Source organism: Ranitomeya variabilis, chromosome 5 (assembly GCF_051348905.1).
Source record: "Ranitomeya variabilis isolate aRanVar5 chromosome 5, aRanVar5.hap1, whole genome shotgun sequence".
NCBI classification, from domain to species: domain Eukaryota; kingdom Metazoa; phylum Chordata; class Amphibia; order Anura; family Dendrobatidae; genus Ranitomeya; species Ranitomeya variabilis.
In genome coordinates this window covers 165,514,199-165,531,475 of record NC_135236.1, presented here as the reverse complement: position 1 = coordinate 165,531,475, position 17,277 = coordinate 165,514,199, and positions in this window count along the sequence as shown.

Below are 17,277 nucleotides of genomic sequence, written 5' to 3'. Positions count from 1 at the left end.
CACCCTATTATTTGGGCGCCCCTCAGCAGGGTCACGGACCGGGCCTAGCCACCGTGACAATCCCAGAGCAGAGACTCAAAGGCCCGGTACCGGGTACCCCTCGGCCCTGCGGCAGTGGGGGCGCTGCATGTGCATGAGATTTCTGAAATCTCATAGGCTTTGCTGGTACTGTAAAAGCAGCTGAAAATTAGCACACAAAAAAGGCAGCAAAAACACCCTGTGTGAACTTATCCTTGTCAAAGAACCCCTGGTTGTATATTATGGAACCAAACAAGAAGAGATCTAGTGTTGATATACAATTATGGGTATTCAGGTAGGAAACTGAGGTAAAGCAGGTAGGAAAGTATTGATTACACTGCTAGCGTGCTCCTATTTATGACATAAAAAACATAATTAGTCACAAAAGGGTGGAATGTGAGAGAACAGATTCCATTTTGTGACTATGGCATCCATTTTGTCTTCTAACCCCTGTGTCATGGTTATCAAATAACACTACTGAGCGTGGAAGTTTAACATTTCTATTCACACCTCTTAATTGCCTGTTGGCTCATAGTCTGGAGGGAGCTTTTCCTTTGTCTGTGACATTATTTAAGTAGCTCACATGTTTTAATAAACCAGAAATCCTGAGTACATCATTCAAGACTGTGCTGTACTGATCTCCCAAGCACTCATAAAACGATTCTTAATAATTTGGAGTTTGAAAGATATGGACGAGAGTGTAGTTTGCTCACACTTACATAATATGGAGTTGTAGGGACTCAGTATGTGCCATTATCCTTGTGCACACAACTATACTGTATGATGGACATTTACAATCTCTCTATATAGTTGTAATACTACACTCAATACTATGCTTTTTTGCGCCACATTTCAAGTAAATTAAACAGAAAACAAGTTGGAATGTCCCTAGAACACTATATTATGGATATATTATACAAAACCAATTTCTATGTTACACCGTGCTAAAAAGAGGCATCATATAGCGGCATGAATGCCTAGAGCCTTACAGTAGAGTCACACAGATGCCATTCACCTCTGCAAAGGCTTTGTGCACACAGCTCTGCCACCTTGTGAATGGCAATGACTTGAAAATGGATCAACTTCTGATGTTTTGTTTCTTAGGAAGAATAACATTTGAAGGTTCCCTGATGACCTTGTTGTCTTTTTCTTCTTCTAACTTCAGTTTGCTTTCTGGCATTGTCTGTAAAAACTGAAATACTTGTTGAAGTTGAGTCGAAATTCTACAACGATGCTACTTTCCATAGCAACAGCAGAATTTTTGAGGTGAATCATTGAAATGGCAATGGGAAATTATAAACCATACAGAAATGGAATTTTAAATGTGTTCGTGACAATGTGACATCCATTCATTTGCAAATCAATCCATTAATGCCGGCATTTTATAAGCCTTGTTTTTCTTTGCTGCTTATTTATATATTTTTGCTTCTGTCAAAGATGAGGTAATAACAACAGAATTACAGGCAATATTATTGTTGAAAGATGGAAGACAACAATAAAAATGACTTTGTACATTGTACACAACCTTTAATTGTAAAAGGAATGACTTTTCTGGATTTGAATGAATAATAAATTATCCAAAATTCATATTACATTTTGTCCTATTATTTTCAATGCGACAAATTCACTCACTTAATTAGAACAACAGGATTGATAACTTGATAAAGTGACCTATAACCCTGATGAAGAGGGGACTTACCCCTTGAAACGCGTAGGAAAACTGTCCAGTCACGCACCCGTCCCTTCTTCCCAGTGACGTCACAGTAGTCCCGCCTCCCTGTTCCGCCACGTCCTCAGCGTCTGCTTCTGGACGGGGCACGCTAGGTGCTGGTGTCTCTCATCTTCCTGCTTTCCCCGCTGGGAACCTATCTACAGCAGAGATTAGCACCTGCTAGCAGCGTCAGGCATCCGCTCTCATCAGACAGCCGCTTTGCCACCAATGTTTACAATCCAGTAAGTATACCTCAGGCACACATCTTCTACAGACGCCAATGCAAGTCCCCTGACGGTAACACTTTACATTTATTAACTGCCTCCAGTTGCTCTTCCTATCAGCAAAATGCTGTATCACCACTTTTACAAGCAGTACTGGGCAGACTACAGTTAAAGGCCATCTCTATATGACTTGCAGGACCTTGGTCCCTAGATCCCACTCACAAACAGCGGTTTAACCCAGTAAGTGCCATAATACAATTGGTACTCCTATCCATCAATTCAATACACTGTGATCCCTTTATTATAATTTTTATTTGTATTTCTAGTATTTTTTTTACCTTTGGACCCATAGGCAAGTGGCTCTAAAACCCCAGTCGTCTTACAAAATACTCACGCATACCAGCACTTATCTTTTTTTGGACTGGTTTCGGTACTTTTTCATCTGTTTATTGGAGTAAGTAATTATCTACTATTCAGAACCAGTCTGCATGTCACTATAATTATACTGATACCAGGTACTAATTACCATATGATCTCACTAGCTTTTACCATCAGATATTTCATCCTCTTATGGCTCTATGAATATTTTCCAACTATCTTCACTACAAAAGTGAGTATACCTTACTTTTTGATATTTACATCACATTATATAGTCTTTTTTACTCAGCGCGGTGAATACTGTTATATATTTACTAGCTATTGAACCCGTTCTACGCCCGGGTGGCGAGCATTTATATTGGAATATGGTCTCCATCCTGGTATGTGCTGCTCCTATCCTGTCATATGCTGCTCCATCCTGCGCCCCCAACCTGTCATGTGCTGCTCCACCGTGTCATGTGCTGCTCCATCCTGCGCCCCCATCCTGTCATGTGCTGCTCCACCGTGTCATGTGCTGCTCCATCCTGCATCCCCATCCTGTCATGTGCTGCTCCACCGTGTCATGTGCTGCTCCATCCTGCGCCCCCATCCTGTCATGTGCTGCTCCACCGTGTCATGTGCTGCTCCATCCTCATCCCCATCCTGTCATGTGCTCCCATCCTGCGCCCCCATCCTATCACGTGCTGCTCCATCCTGCGCCCCCATCAGTGCGGGTGGCTGTGCTGAGTGCGGGCGGCTGTATGTGGCTGTGCTGAGTGCGGGCGGCTGTATGTGACGTGGCTGTGCTGGGTGCGGGCGGCTGTGCTGGGTGCGGCAGCTGTGGACGGCTGTGCTGGGTGCGGTGGCTGTGCTGGATGCAGCGGCTGTGCTGGGTGCAGCGGCTGTGCGTGGCTGTAGGCGGCTGTGCATGGCTGTGGGAGGCTGTGCTGGGTGCGGCGGCTGTGCGTGGCTGTGGGCGGCTGTGCTGGGTGCGGCGGCTGTGCTGGGTGCGGCGGCTGTGCTGGGTGCGGCGGCTGTCCGTGGCTGTGGCGGCTGTGCGTGGCTGTGCTGGGTGCGGCGGCTGTGCTGGGTGCGGCGGATGTGCTGGGTGCGGCGGCTGTGCTGGGTGCGGCGGCTGTGGGTGGCTGTGCTGGGTGCAGCGGTTGTGCGTGGCTGTGGGCGGCTGTGCTGGGTGCGGCGGCTGTGGGCGGCTGTGCGTGGCTGTGCTGGGTGCGGCGGCTGTGCGTGGCTGTGGGCGGCTGTGCGTGGCTGTGGGCGGCTGTGCTGGGTGCGGCGGCTGTGCTGGGTGCGGCGGCTGTCCGTGGCTGTGGGCGGCTGTGCGTGGCTGTGGGAGGCTGTGCGTGGCTGTAGGTGGCTGTGCGTGGCTGTGGCGGCTGTGCATGGCTGTGCTGGGTGCGGCGGATGTGCTGGGTGCGGCGGCTGTGCATGGCTGTGCTGGGTGCGGCGGATGTGCTGGGTGCGGCGGCTGTGCTGGGTGCGGCGGCTGTGGGTGGCTGTGCTGGGTGCGGCGGCTGTGCGTGGCTGTGGGCTGTGCGTGGCTGTGGGCGGCTGTGCTGGGTGCGGCGGCTGTGGTCGGCTGTGCTGGGTGCGGCGGCTGTGCGTGGCTATGGGTGGATGTACGTGGCTGTGGGCGGCTGTGCTGGGTGCGGCGGCTGTGCGTGGCTGTGCTGGGTGCGGCTGTGCATGGCTGTGGGCGGCTGTGCGTGGCTGTGGGCGGCTGTGCTGGGTGCGGCGGCTGTGGTCGGCTGTGCTGGGTGCGGCGGCTGTGCGTGGCTATGGGTGGCTGTACGTGGCTGTGGGCGGCTGTGCTGGGTGCGGCGGCTGTGGTCGGCTGTGCTGGGTGCGGCTGTGCGTGGCTGTGGGCGGCTGTGCGTGGCTGTGGGCGGCTGTGCTGGGTGCGGCGGCTGTGGTCGGCTGTGCTGGGTGCGGCGGCTGTGCGTGGCTGTGGGCGGCTGTGCTGGGTGCGGCGGCTGTGCTGGGTGCGGCGGCTGTCCGTGGCTGTGGGCGGCTGTGCGTGGCTGTAGGCGGCTGTGCGTGGCTGTGGCGGCTGTGCATGGCTGTGCTGGGTGCGGCGGATGTGCTGGGTGCGGCGGCTGTGGGTGGCTGTGCTGGGTGCGGCGGCTGTGCGTGGCTGTGGGCTGTGCGTGGTTGTGGGCGGCTGTGCTGGGTGCGGCGGCTGTGGTCGGCTGTGCTGGGTGCGGCGGCTGTGCGTGGCTATGGGTGGCTGTACGTGGCTGTGGGCGGCTGTGCTGGGTGCGGCGGCTGTGCGTGGCTGTGGTCGGCTGTGCTGGGTGCGGCTGTGCGTGGCTGTGGGCGGCTGTGCGTGGCTGTGCTGGGTGCGGCGGCTGTGGTCGGCTGTGCTGGGTGCGGCGGCTGTGCGTGGCTATGGGTGGCTGTGCTGGGTGCGGCGGCTGTGCTGGGTGCGGCGGCTGTCCGTGGCTGTGGGCGGCTGTGCGTGGCTGTAGGCGGCTGTGCGTGGCTGTGGCGGCTGTGCATGGCTGTGCTGGGTGCGGCGGATGTGCTGGGTGCGGCGGCTGTGGGTGGCTGTGCTGGGTGCGGCGGCTGTGCGTGGCTGTGGGCTGTGCGTGGTTGTGGGCGGCTGTGCTGGGTGCGGCGGCTGTGGTCGGCTGTGCTGGGTGCGGCGGCTGTGCGTGGCTATGGGTGGCTGTACGTGGCTGTGGTCGGCTGTGCTGGGTGCGGCTGTGCGTGGCTGTGGGCGGCTGTGCGTGGCTGTGCTGGGTGCGGCGGCTGTGGTCGGCTGTGCTGGGTGCGGCGGCTGTGCGTGGCTATGGGTGGCTGTGCGTGGCTGTGGGCAGCTATGCTGGGTGCTGCGGCTGTGCGTTGCTGTGGGCCGCTGTGCGTGGCTGTGCTGGGCGCGGCGGCTGTGCTGGGTGCGGCCATTTTCTTGGTCCTGCTCCCGGAGTCGGCGCCTGCGCAGTCCGCGCTTTCCGGCGCCATTTTCTTGAAGACACTGCAATGTGTCTTCAAGAAAATGGCGCCGGAAAGCGCGGACTGCGCAGGCGCCGATTCCGGGAGCAGGGGGACAGTCACGGCCCGGAAGCGCGTCGGTGGAACGGGTCAGGTAAGTATACTCACCCTCCGCCTCCTGGCTCGTCCCTGCTTGTCCGGTGGAGATCGCGGTGTGCGTTCAGCTCTTACGCATACCGCGATCTCCTGGGAGCGTCGCTCTGTGCGGTCCAGACTGCGCCGGCGCTTGCGCTTGCACAGTCTATAGAGGCTTCGGACAGAGTGACGCTCCCAGCGTTATATTATAGATATACCTTTCAGAATGGACACAATCCCACCACTGCTCAATACCAGACACAGCAGCATCCTGCATTCCCTAGGTATTGAAATCCATGGCAGATACTGAATCCTGTGACCCCACACATCCTACTACTCCAGAAGCAATGCTCCATAAGATTAGGACATTTTCCCTGCCCACGTGGAAGCTACGCCTTCAGGATCAGGACAATGCTGGCCCTTGCGACAGGAGTAGCGTAGCATTTGACCCAATCCATTCCCAGGTTGGTGTACAGAACCACAATTCCTAACACTGAGGAGCAGAAGACAGTCAGTCTGGTCTCCATCTCTCTGCTGTTGTCACATATTCTACTTCCTCAAACGAGGCCAAGATTTCCAGTTGAGACTCAGCCTAGAATGAGCAGGCTAGGATATTCATTGCATGACAGGGGAAAGAAGCCGTGGCTTTGAGGACTACTTGGTAAACAGCGAGCAGTGGAGGGACTGGACAGGTGAGCACTGCAGTGAGGTAAATATAAGGTTTTCTTTGTTACTAAACGTTTTGCCAACTTTCAACAATTCAGCAAAATGACAGCCAGTGGCACAACAATTCTTAGTCTCAAAATATAGTGGGTTTTTTTTGTAAATTTAAGTAGAATTCAAATCCACTGGAAAAAATAATCCACTCATCTCTCTACTCAGCATTGAATTTTGCATTTGCAAGCTACACAGCTTTGAAAATGTTTGTTGGAGATCAGTTAGGAAAAGGAGGAAATAATTAGGTACCGTGAATATAGACATAAAAGAGAAAGCCAGAAGCGATATGGAAGGAAATGAAGCAAATAAATAGGCACAGATGGCATTGGAACTTCAAAGAAATGCATAAGGACAGGAAAAGGTTATGGTGGAGTAAGAGCGATAAGGAAGGTAGGTTTTTGGAGTGAAACATACATAAAACCATTAGCGGCCATATGTACTACAAGGATGCAGTGTCTCAGCCATCAGTCTTGCAACTGGCTGGAAACGGATAGAGTATTTAACATGATGCTCAGGTGCAATAGAAAAATTAATACGGTATGTGTTGGGCATAAAATATGTAATCCATAGTCATTTTCCATCTCCAGAGTCACTGAGTAGGTACTGTCTTATGATCAGTAGGGGTAGAGTGTAAGTTCTTATGGTCATTAGGGTCCCTGTTTCTAATAGACTGTAAGTTCTTATGGTCAGTGGGGTTCTTTTTCTCTCCTTCCTCTTCCTCACGTACTGTATTTCCTACATTGAGATTCTCTCAAATTTATTTACTACACATCAAATTTTTTAGGAAAATTCAGCAAATTCAGCTAATTCAAATTTCAAAAGATCTGCTCATCTCTACTAATTAGTACCAACATACAGGAGCTATATAATGAAAAACATTATCCTCTGAGACACAAAAATGCAATGAATGCCAACAACAGAGAACTCGTGGTGTCAAAGTCTCATAGAACTACATTTCTGATTAGAATAATTAAAAATAAAGAGAATGTTAAAAAGCAGAGTCACCCAATGGAGGACCACATGTGTTTATCTAGTACATCAATTTTTTGAGAGCTGAATCACAAATATCCAATAAATATATCTAGAAAATGTCTGTCAGCACCTAAAACATCAATATTTTATGAGAACAAGTGTTCACAGGAAAAAGGATTGACCTAAGTGGTGTGCTTACATATTTATATGAAGAAAAGTTCCTCTAACATGTGGTCCAAGCGCTCCTACGCACGTCTCACCCATGCTTCATCAGCACCCTGATGAAGCAAGGGTGAAGTGCACATTGTGGTGCCTGGATCACGTTAGATAAGTTTTTCTTCATATAGATATGTAAGTACCCCACTTAGGTCAATATAATAATAATAATAATTTTTATTTTTTCAGCGCCAACATATTCCGTAGCACTTTACAATTAAGTGGGGACATGCACAGACAATAAATTCAATGCAAGCTAAGACAATTTAAACAGTGACATTAGGAGTGAGGTCCCTGCTCGCAAGCTTACAATCTACAAGGAAATGGGGGGGACACAATAGGTGAAAAGTGCTTGTTATTTCAGGTCTGGCAATTATAATACACAGAGATTTTCATACAAAGCTGCATGATCCGGTCATCAGCCCGTGTGTTTAAGTGCAATAGTCAAGTATCAAGTGCAGTTATCGTGTGCTTGGAGGGTGTGGAGACAGATGAATAGTAGGGTGCAGATTCAGAATATTTGGAAGGAGGGAACAGGGCAAAGTTAGTTTACTGAGCAGTTGATATGGTAGGCTTGTTTGAATAGATGGGTTTTCAAAGCGTGCTTGAATAGGTCGGGGCTAGGTATCAGCCTGATCGTCTGGGGAAGTGCATTCCAGAGAGCTGGCACAGCATGAGAGAAGTCTTGGAGATGGAGGTGAAAGGCTCGGATTACGGGGTATGTTAGTCTTAGGTCATTTGTAGAACGGAGGGAGATATAAGGCGGTGCAGAACTGTGGAGAGCTTTGTGGGTGAGAGAGATGAGTTTACACTGGACCGTGTAGCGATTGGGTAGCCAGTGTAATGACTGGCACAAGATGGAGGCATCGGTGAAGCGGCTGGGCAGAAATATGACCGTGGCTGCCGCATTCAAGATGGATTGGAGAGGAGAAAGTTTGGTAAAAGGGAGACTGATCAGAAGAGAGTTGCAGTAGTCCAGACGAGAATGAATAGGAGCGACAGTAAGAGTCTTAGCAGTTTCAAAGGTGAGAAAAGGTCGGATACTGGAGATGTTTTTAAGATGCAGGTTACAAGAGCGAGTGAGTGATCAGATATAGGGAGTAACGGAAAGTTCGGTGTCTAATATGACCCCAAGACAGTGGGCATGCTGCTTGGGAGTTATGGTTAAACCCTCCAGGGTTATTTCGATGTTAGGTAGAGTGAGGTTAGTAGAGGGGAGAAACAAAGAAGTTCAGTTTTGGAGAGATTTAGTTTCAGATAGAGGGAGGACATGATGTTAGAGACAGCAGACAGATGATCCTTGGTATTTTGAATTAGGGTAGGGGTGATGACAGGGGAAGAAGTGTATAATTGGGTGTCAACAGCATAGAGATGATACTGGAACCCAAATCTGCTGATTGTTTGTCCAATAAGGGCAGTGTATAGAGAGAAGAGTAGGGGGCCTAGGACTGAGCCCTGCGGAACCCCGATAGTATAGGGACGAGGAGAGGAAGAGGAGCAAAAGATACAGTGAAGGAGCAGTCAGAGTGGTAGGAGGAGAACCAGGAGAGGGCTGTGTCCTTGAGGCCGATGGAGCGGAGCATAGTGAGGAGGAGCTGGTGATCCACAGTGTCAAATGAGAGAGAGAGATCCAGGAGAATCAGCATGGAGAAATGACCTTTGGATTTAGCTGTTATTAGATCATTAGAGACTTCAGTGAGGGCAGTTTCAGTGGAGTATAAGGGGTCGAGAAGAGAGTTATCCAAGAGATAGCTGATTAGACGGGAGTGGACCAAGCATTCCAGGAATTTAGAGATGAAGGAAAAGTTAGAGACAGGTCTGTAATATAATATTGGTGTTTTAGGCACTGACAGGCATTTGCTAGATGTATTTATTGGATATCTGTGATTCAGTTTGTTGTGTACATTTTTCAAACAATTGATGTACTAAATATTCACACTTGGTCCTCCATTTGGTGACTCTGGTTTTTAATATTTTGTTTTTAATTATTCTCATAAAAAATTTAGTGTTATGAGACCTTGACACCATGTGTTCTCTGATGTTGGTATTCATCTCTACTAATGAATATGTACAAGCCCAACTCTATCTATCTGCAGGGTTTGGAATTTTTAAATGATCATTTCCAGAATGCACAGATTAGAGGGAATCTATGTAAATGTCTGTGCTAGCTTTGTGTCCCCTCTAAAATCCATTGAAGCCCCAAATCTTTCTGTCTGCACCACATTTAACACACCAGAAACATCATCAATCCTTCTGTTTTCTCAATGTACCTTGTTCTTGCATTATCTGATTTAAGTCATTGCAGACCAGCCAACTGCAACATCAATGGCACAGCAAATTATGGGATTCTTCCTAGAAAAACTATTTTTTTAGCACAATCCTGAACCTTGATGGCTGTTGAAATGCATATGCCGTTGGAAGCAAAGAGGAGGGGGTCTGACCTTTTAACTTGTGCTGTTTCAAATACATAACAGTGCGTCTGTTTTACTGCTGGAATACTGCAACTTTTTGGCAATGAATAGAGCTTTGTGAAAGTCTACTGTGCGGTCATTTAAATCCAATCTGTTAGCCTTTTTAGAACATGTTTAAAAAAAATATCAACCTAGAAGCTTACAAGGACAAATCAGTCAAGTAGCAGCTGGCAATTCAGCCAATGAATGCTTTTATTTGCTAAGATACAGCTAAAAAATTGTGTTATCACTAGGCTGGCTTGGCATTGCCCATGTTCTGCTTGTATAGACCTTTCAGTTTAAAATTGCAGAAATTAATCGGTGTAGGGGAAATGATAAAGGGAGAGTACTGCTCTTCATTTAGGACTACAAAGTAGAATTACAGCGGTTTTCCACTTGTAAAAAAATGCTCCTTAAATGATTGCAGCCATGTAAAATTGCAAAATCAAATAATACTCACCTTCCTTGGCTCCACAACCAGCTGTCCACTAGTGCTCTTGTTTCTGTGTTTTGGTTGCAGCAATTACGTCATGTAGATAGATCACATCACTGCTGCAGCCAATCACTGAACCCAATGTCTTGTGCCAACTTAGCCACTGGGTCTCAGATCAAAATCACGCTTACAAATCTATGGATCCTTGAACACTCACGGACAGCACACATTGACATCCATGCTCTATTTGTGCACTGTCCATTAATATTGCAATGTATAGGATAAGCTTTGCAATTTATTATATTTATATTTATTATTTATTTATCATACAAGAGAGTACCAGAAAATCATTTATGAAACACTGATGGTAAAATCTGACACAAGAAAATCACAGATGTCTGAATAATGACTAACACAATTTTCTTTAACCCCTTTACCCCCCAGGGTGGTTTGCACGTTATTGACCAGGCCAATTTTTACAATTCTGACCACTGTCCTTTTATGAGGTTATAACTCTGGAACGCTTCAACGGATCTTGGTGATTCTGACACTGTTTTCTAGAGAGATATTGTACTTCATGTTAGTGGTAAAATGTATTCAATATAACTTATTTGTGAAAAAAACAGAAATTTGGCGAAAATTTTGAAAATTTTGCAATTTTCCAACTTTGAATTTTTGTGCCCTTAAATCACAGAGATATGTCATGCAAAATACTTAATAAGTAACATTTCCCACATGTCTACTTTACATCAGCACAATTTTGGAACCAACATTTTTTTTGTTAGAGAGTTATAAGGGTTAAAAGCTGACCAGTAATTTCTCATTTTTACAACACCATTTTTTTTAGGGACCACATCTCATTTGAAGTCATTTTGAGAGGTCTATATGATAGAAAATACCCAAATGTGACACCACTCTACAAACTGCACCCCTCAAGGTGCTCAAAACCACATTCAAGAAGTTTATTAACCCTTCAGGTGTTTCACAGGAATTTTTGGAATGTTTAAATAAAAATGAACATTTAACTTTTTTCACACAAAATTTATTTCAGCTCCAATTTGTTTTATTTTACCAAGGTTAACAGGAGAAAATGGACCACAAAACTTGTTGTACAATTTGTCCTGAGTACGCTGATACCCCATATGTGGGTGTAAACTATTGTTTGGGCGCATGGCAGAGCTCGGAAGGGAAGGAGTGCCGTTTGACTTTTCAATGCAAAATTGACTGGAATTGAGATGGGACGCCATGTTGCGTGTGAAGAGCCCCTGATGTGCTTAAACATTGAAACCCCCCACAAGTGAAACCATTTTGGAAAGTAGACCCCTTACGGAACTTATCTAGATGTGTGGTGAGCACTTTGACCCAACAAGTGCTTCACAGAAGTTTATAATGCAGAGCCGTAAAAATAAAAAATCATATTTTTTCACAAAAATGATCTTTTTGCCCCCAATTTTTTATTTTCCCAAGGGTAAGAGAAGAAACTGGACCCTAAAAGTTGTTGTGCAATTTGTCCTGAATACGCTGATACCCCATATGTGGGGGTAAACGACTGTTTGGGCGCATGGCAGAGCTCGGAAGGGAAGGAGCGCCGTTTGACTTTTCAATGCAAAATTGACTGGAATTAAGATGGGACACCATGTCACCTTTGGAGAGCCCCTGATGTGCCTAAACATTAAAACCCCCCACAAGTGACACCATTTTGGAAAGTAGACCCCCTAAGGAACGTATCTAGATTTGTTTTGAGAGCTTTGAACCCCCAAGTGTTTCACTACAGTTTATAACGCAGAGCCGTGAAAATAAAAATTCTTTTTTTTTTTCACAAAAATGATTATTTAGCCCCCAGTTTTGTATTTTCACAAGGGTAACAGGATAAATTGTTGTCCAATTTGTCCTGAGTACACTGATACCCCATATGTGGGAGGGAACCACTGTTTGGGCGCATGGCAGAGCTCAGAAGGGAAGGAGCGCCATTTGGAATGCAGACTTAGATGGATTGGTCTGCAGGCGTCATGTTGCATTTGCAGAGCCCCTGATGTACACAAACAGTAGAAACCCCCCACAAGTGACCCCATATTGGAAAATAGACCTCCCAAGGAGCTAATCTAGATATGTTGTGAGAACTTTGAACCCCCAAGTGTTTCACTACAGTTTATAACGCAGAGCCATGAAAATAAAAATTCTTTTTTTTTTCAGAAAAATAATTTTTTAGCCCCCAGTTTTGTATTTTCCCAAGGGTAACAGGAGAAATTGGACACCAAAAGTTGTTGTCCAATTTGTCCTGAATACGCTGATACCCCATATGTGGGGGGAACCACTGTTTGGGTGCATGGCAGAGCTCGGAAGGGAAGGAGCGCCATTTGAAATGCAGACTTAGATGGATTGGTCTGCAGGCGTCACGTTGCATTTGCAGAGCCCCTGATGTACCCAAACAGTACAAACCCCCCACAAGTGACCCCATATTGGAAACTAGACCTCCCAAGGAACTTATCTAGATGTGTTGTGAGAACTTTGAACCCCCAAGTGTTTCACTACAGTTTATAATGCAGAGCCGTGAAAATAAAAATTCTTTTTTTTTTCAGAAAAATGATTTTTAGCCCCCCAAATGTTTATTTTCCCAAGGATAACAAGAGTTGTTGTCCAATTTGTCCCGAGTACGCTGATACCCCATATGTTGGGGTAAACCCCTGTTTGGGTGCATGGGAGAGCTCGGAAGGGAAGGAGCACTGTTTTACTTTTTCAACGCAGAATTGGCTGGAATTGAGATCAGACGCCATGTCGCGTTTGGAGAGCCCCTGATGTGCCTGAACAGTGGAAACTCCCCAATTCTACCTGAAACCCTAATCCAAGCACACCCCTAACCCTAATCCCAACAGTAACCCTAACCACACCCCTAACCCTGACACACCCCTAACTCTAATCCCAACCCTAATCCCAACCGTAAATGTAATCCAAACTCTAACCCTAACTTTAGCCCCAACCCTAACCCTAACTTTAGCCCCAACCCTAACCCTAACTTTAGCTCCAACCCTAGCCCCAACCCTAGCCCTAACCCTAGCCCTAACCCTAACCCTAGCCCTAACCCTAGCCCTAACCTTAACCCTAGCCCTAACCCTAACCCTAGCCCTAATGGGAAAATGGAAATAAATACATTTTTAAAATGTTATTATTTTTCCCTAACTAAGGGGGTGATAAAGGGGGGTTAAATTTACTTTTATAGCATTTTTTATATCGGATTTTTATGATTAGCAGCTGTCACACACTAAAAGACGCTTTTTATAGCAAAATAGTTTTTGCGTCTCCACATTTTGAGACCTATAATTTTTCCATATTTTGGTCCACAGAGTCATTTGAGGTCTTGTTTTTTGTGGGACGAGTTGACGTTTTTATTGGTAACTTTTTCGGACACGTGACAGTTTTTGATCACTTTTTATTCCGATTTTTGTGAGGCAGAATGACCAAAAACCAGCTATTCATGAATTTCTTTTGGAGGAGGCGTTTATACCGTTCCACGTTTGGTAAAATTGATAAAGCAGTTTTATTCTTCGGGTCAGTACGATTACAGCGATATCTCATTTATATCATTTTTTTATGTTTTGGCGCTTTTATACAATAAAAGCTATTTTATAGAAAAAATAATAATTTTGGCATCGCTTTATTCTGATGACTATAACTTTTTTATTTTTTTGCTTATGATGCTGTATGGCAGCTCGTTTTTTGCGGGACAAGATGACGTTTTCAGCGGTACCATGGTTATTTATATCTGTCTTTGTGATCGCGTGTTATTCCACTTTTTGTTCGGCAGTATGATAATAAAGCGTTGTTTTTTGGCTCGTTTTTTTTTTTTCCTACGGTGTTCACTGAAGGGGTTAACTAGTGGGACAGTTTTATAGGTTGGGTCATTACGGACGCGGCGATACTAAATATGTGTACTTTTATTGTTTTGTTTTTTTAAGATAAAGAAATGTATTTATGGGAATAATATTTTTTTTTCTATATTTAGGAATTTTTTTTTTTTTTTTTTACACATGTGGAAATTTTTTTTTTAACTTTTTTACTTTGTCCCAGGGGGACGGACATCACAGATCGGTGATCTGACAGTTTGCACAGCACTCTGTCAGATCACCGATCTGACATACAGCCGTGCAGGCTTACCAGCGCCTGCTGTGAACCCGGAAGTACTCCCTGCAGTACCCGGATGCAGCCCCGCGGCCATTTTGGATCCGGGGACCTCAGGGAGGAGACGTTCGGTACAAGGTGAGTACATCGCCTTGTACCGATCGTCTCAGGGAAGCACGCAGGGAGCCCCCTCCCTACGCGATGCTTCCCTGTACCGCCGGTACACTGCGATCATGTTTGATCGCTGTGTGTTGGGGGTTAATGTGCCGGGGGTGGTCCGTGACCGCTCCTGGCACATAGTGCCGGATGTCAGCTGCGATAGTCAGCTGACACCCAGCCGCGATCGGCCGCACTCCCCCCGTGAGCGAGGCCGATCGCATATGACGTACTATCCCGTCGGTGGTCATATGGGCCCACCCCACCTCGACGGGATAGTACGTCAGATGTCAGAAAGGGGTTAAAAAAAAAAATCTCCTGTATGATTTATAGAATCTGAGATACTACAATAAATATTATTACATGAGTTGGAAATGTTTAGCTTCCTCTGTTCTTTGAAATTATTGAATTTATCTTTCTATTGTGCATAGTGCTTAGGTGTTTGCTACATCGGTATAGTTATAGGGAAAGTGCTTAGGTTTAAAGGGAACCTGTCACCACGTTTTTGGAAGATGGGATAAAAATAGCGTTAAATAGGGGCAGAGGTGGGCGTTACATTAGTGTGTTTGTTATGCGTTTATTACCCACCTAAGTTGCCGAAATACCTTTGCAAAGTCTCCGTTTTCGCCTGTCAATCAGGCTGGTCTGGTCAAAAGGGCGTGTTGTCTTCCCCCAGATTTTGCGTAGTTTTCTGTTGGTGGCGTAGTGGTGTGCGCATGCCCAAGGTCCCGAATCCTCTGCCAGGGGATTTAAAAGAGCGCGCTGTTCGTTATTTCATTGGTGATCGGTGGGCGCGGCCATCTTCCTTTGGCCGCGTGTGCGCAGAAGCGGCGCTCTGCTGGCTGCGGCTTCAGGAAAATGGCCGCCGCGATATCCATCTGCGCACGCGCGGCATCCTGCGGCCATTTTCCTGAAGCCGCTGCCAGCAGAGCGCCGCTTCTGCGCACGCGCGGCCAAAGGAAGATGGCTGCGCCCACCGATCACCAATGAAATAACGAACAGCGCGCTCTTTTAAATCCCCTGGCAGAGGATTCGGGACCTTGGGCATGCGCACACCACTATGCCACCAACGGAAAACTACGCAAAATCTGGGGGAAGACAACACGCCCTTTTGACCAGACCAGCCTGATTGACAGGCGAAAACGACTACTTTGGTAACGTATTTCGGCAGCATAGGTGGGGAATCGGGGTACACAAACTACACTATTGTAATGCTCAGCTCAGGCCCTATTTAACAGTATTTTTATCTCATACCGAAAAAACGGGGTGACAGGTTCCCTTTAACTACCTCCACATCTGTGGGGCGTTGTTTTTGTTTTTGGGGTGCAAAATCTTGTGATGTATGGTTTTTGTATAAACGTTTTAGACATCTGTGAAAAAATTGCTTCAAAGTAAGAATGCTTTAAAAAATAAAAGTGTTAATAGGATATTCTTATCAATTAAAAAAAAAAAAGAATAAACAAAACAACAATCTAAATTAAATCAATATTTGGCGTGACTACGTTTTTTCTTCATAACAGCATCAATTCAAAATCACAAATATTTTGCATAAACTTACTTTTTTGGGGAATTATAGGCAGGTGTATGAGTAACCAATTATCCCAAAAAGGTGATAATGATCATCATTTTCATATGTAAATTGAAACACAGTCATTAACTGAAACAGAAACTACTATGCAGGGGAGTTAAAGGGAGTCTGCAAGCTCAGAATGACTGTTCAAACCAAGTAGACATGCTCGGTACACCCTAGGCTTGGCCTAACGTGTAAGTGTACCTTCCCAGCTATTTGTTTTTCATATATCTTCACCCTTCTCAGCCTCTATTTCTTTCTATCAAAGAAGTGGCGGTGGAGGTATAGGGAAAACAATTAGGTGGGAAGGTGCCAATAGTGCACCAAGCAACTGTACTTGGTCTGAACAGTCATTTTGTGCCAACAGTTTCCCTTTAACCCCTTCACAAACAACTTGCTTTTACCCTCTTGACCAGGCCAATTTTTTCTTACCAGTGTCACTTTATGAGATGATAACTCTAGAATGCTTAAAAAAATCCCAGTGATTCTGAGATAGTGTATTCCTGACATATTGTACTTCATGATAGCGGTACATTTTTGTAGATATGATTGGTATTTATTTATGAAAATATCAAACATTTAAAAAAAATCTGAACATTTTGTAATTTTCAAACTTTGAATTTTTATGCCCTTAAACCAAATTTACCACATGTCTACTTTACATCAGTATCATTTTTTAAATATATTGCATATAATTAGGTATAAGCCGACCCGAGTATAAACCAAGGCACCTAATTTTAACCCAAAAAAACTGGGAAAACTTATTGACTCGAGTATAAGCCGTGTATGCATTGCTCCTCATCCCCATCATGGTCTGCATGGCTCCTCATTCCCATCTTGGTATGCATGGCTCCTCATCCCTGTCCTGGTCTGCATGGCTCCTCTTCCGCATCCTGATATGCAATGCTCTTCATCCCTAGCCTTGTATGCATGGCTCCTTATCCCTATCCTTGTATGCATGACCCCCATAAAAATAATAAAATGAAATCATCCTACTTACCTTCCCTGCGCTACCTCGCAGCATCTTGTTCCAGTGCAAGCACCTGATTTATGCTTGTAAGCAGTGCATGGCATGTACGTCATGCGATGCTTATAAGCAAAGCACAGCTGCCAGAATACTCACTGCTCTTCATGCCGGGACTATATGCTTGGATTCCAGTGAGTATTCATTGCTATTTAGTATCACGCACAGTGTCAGCCACAGCTGCCGGCTTGCTGCAGCTGCCAAGTGGTCACGTGTGCCTGTTACTTAA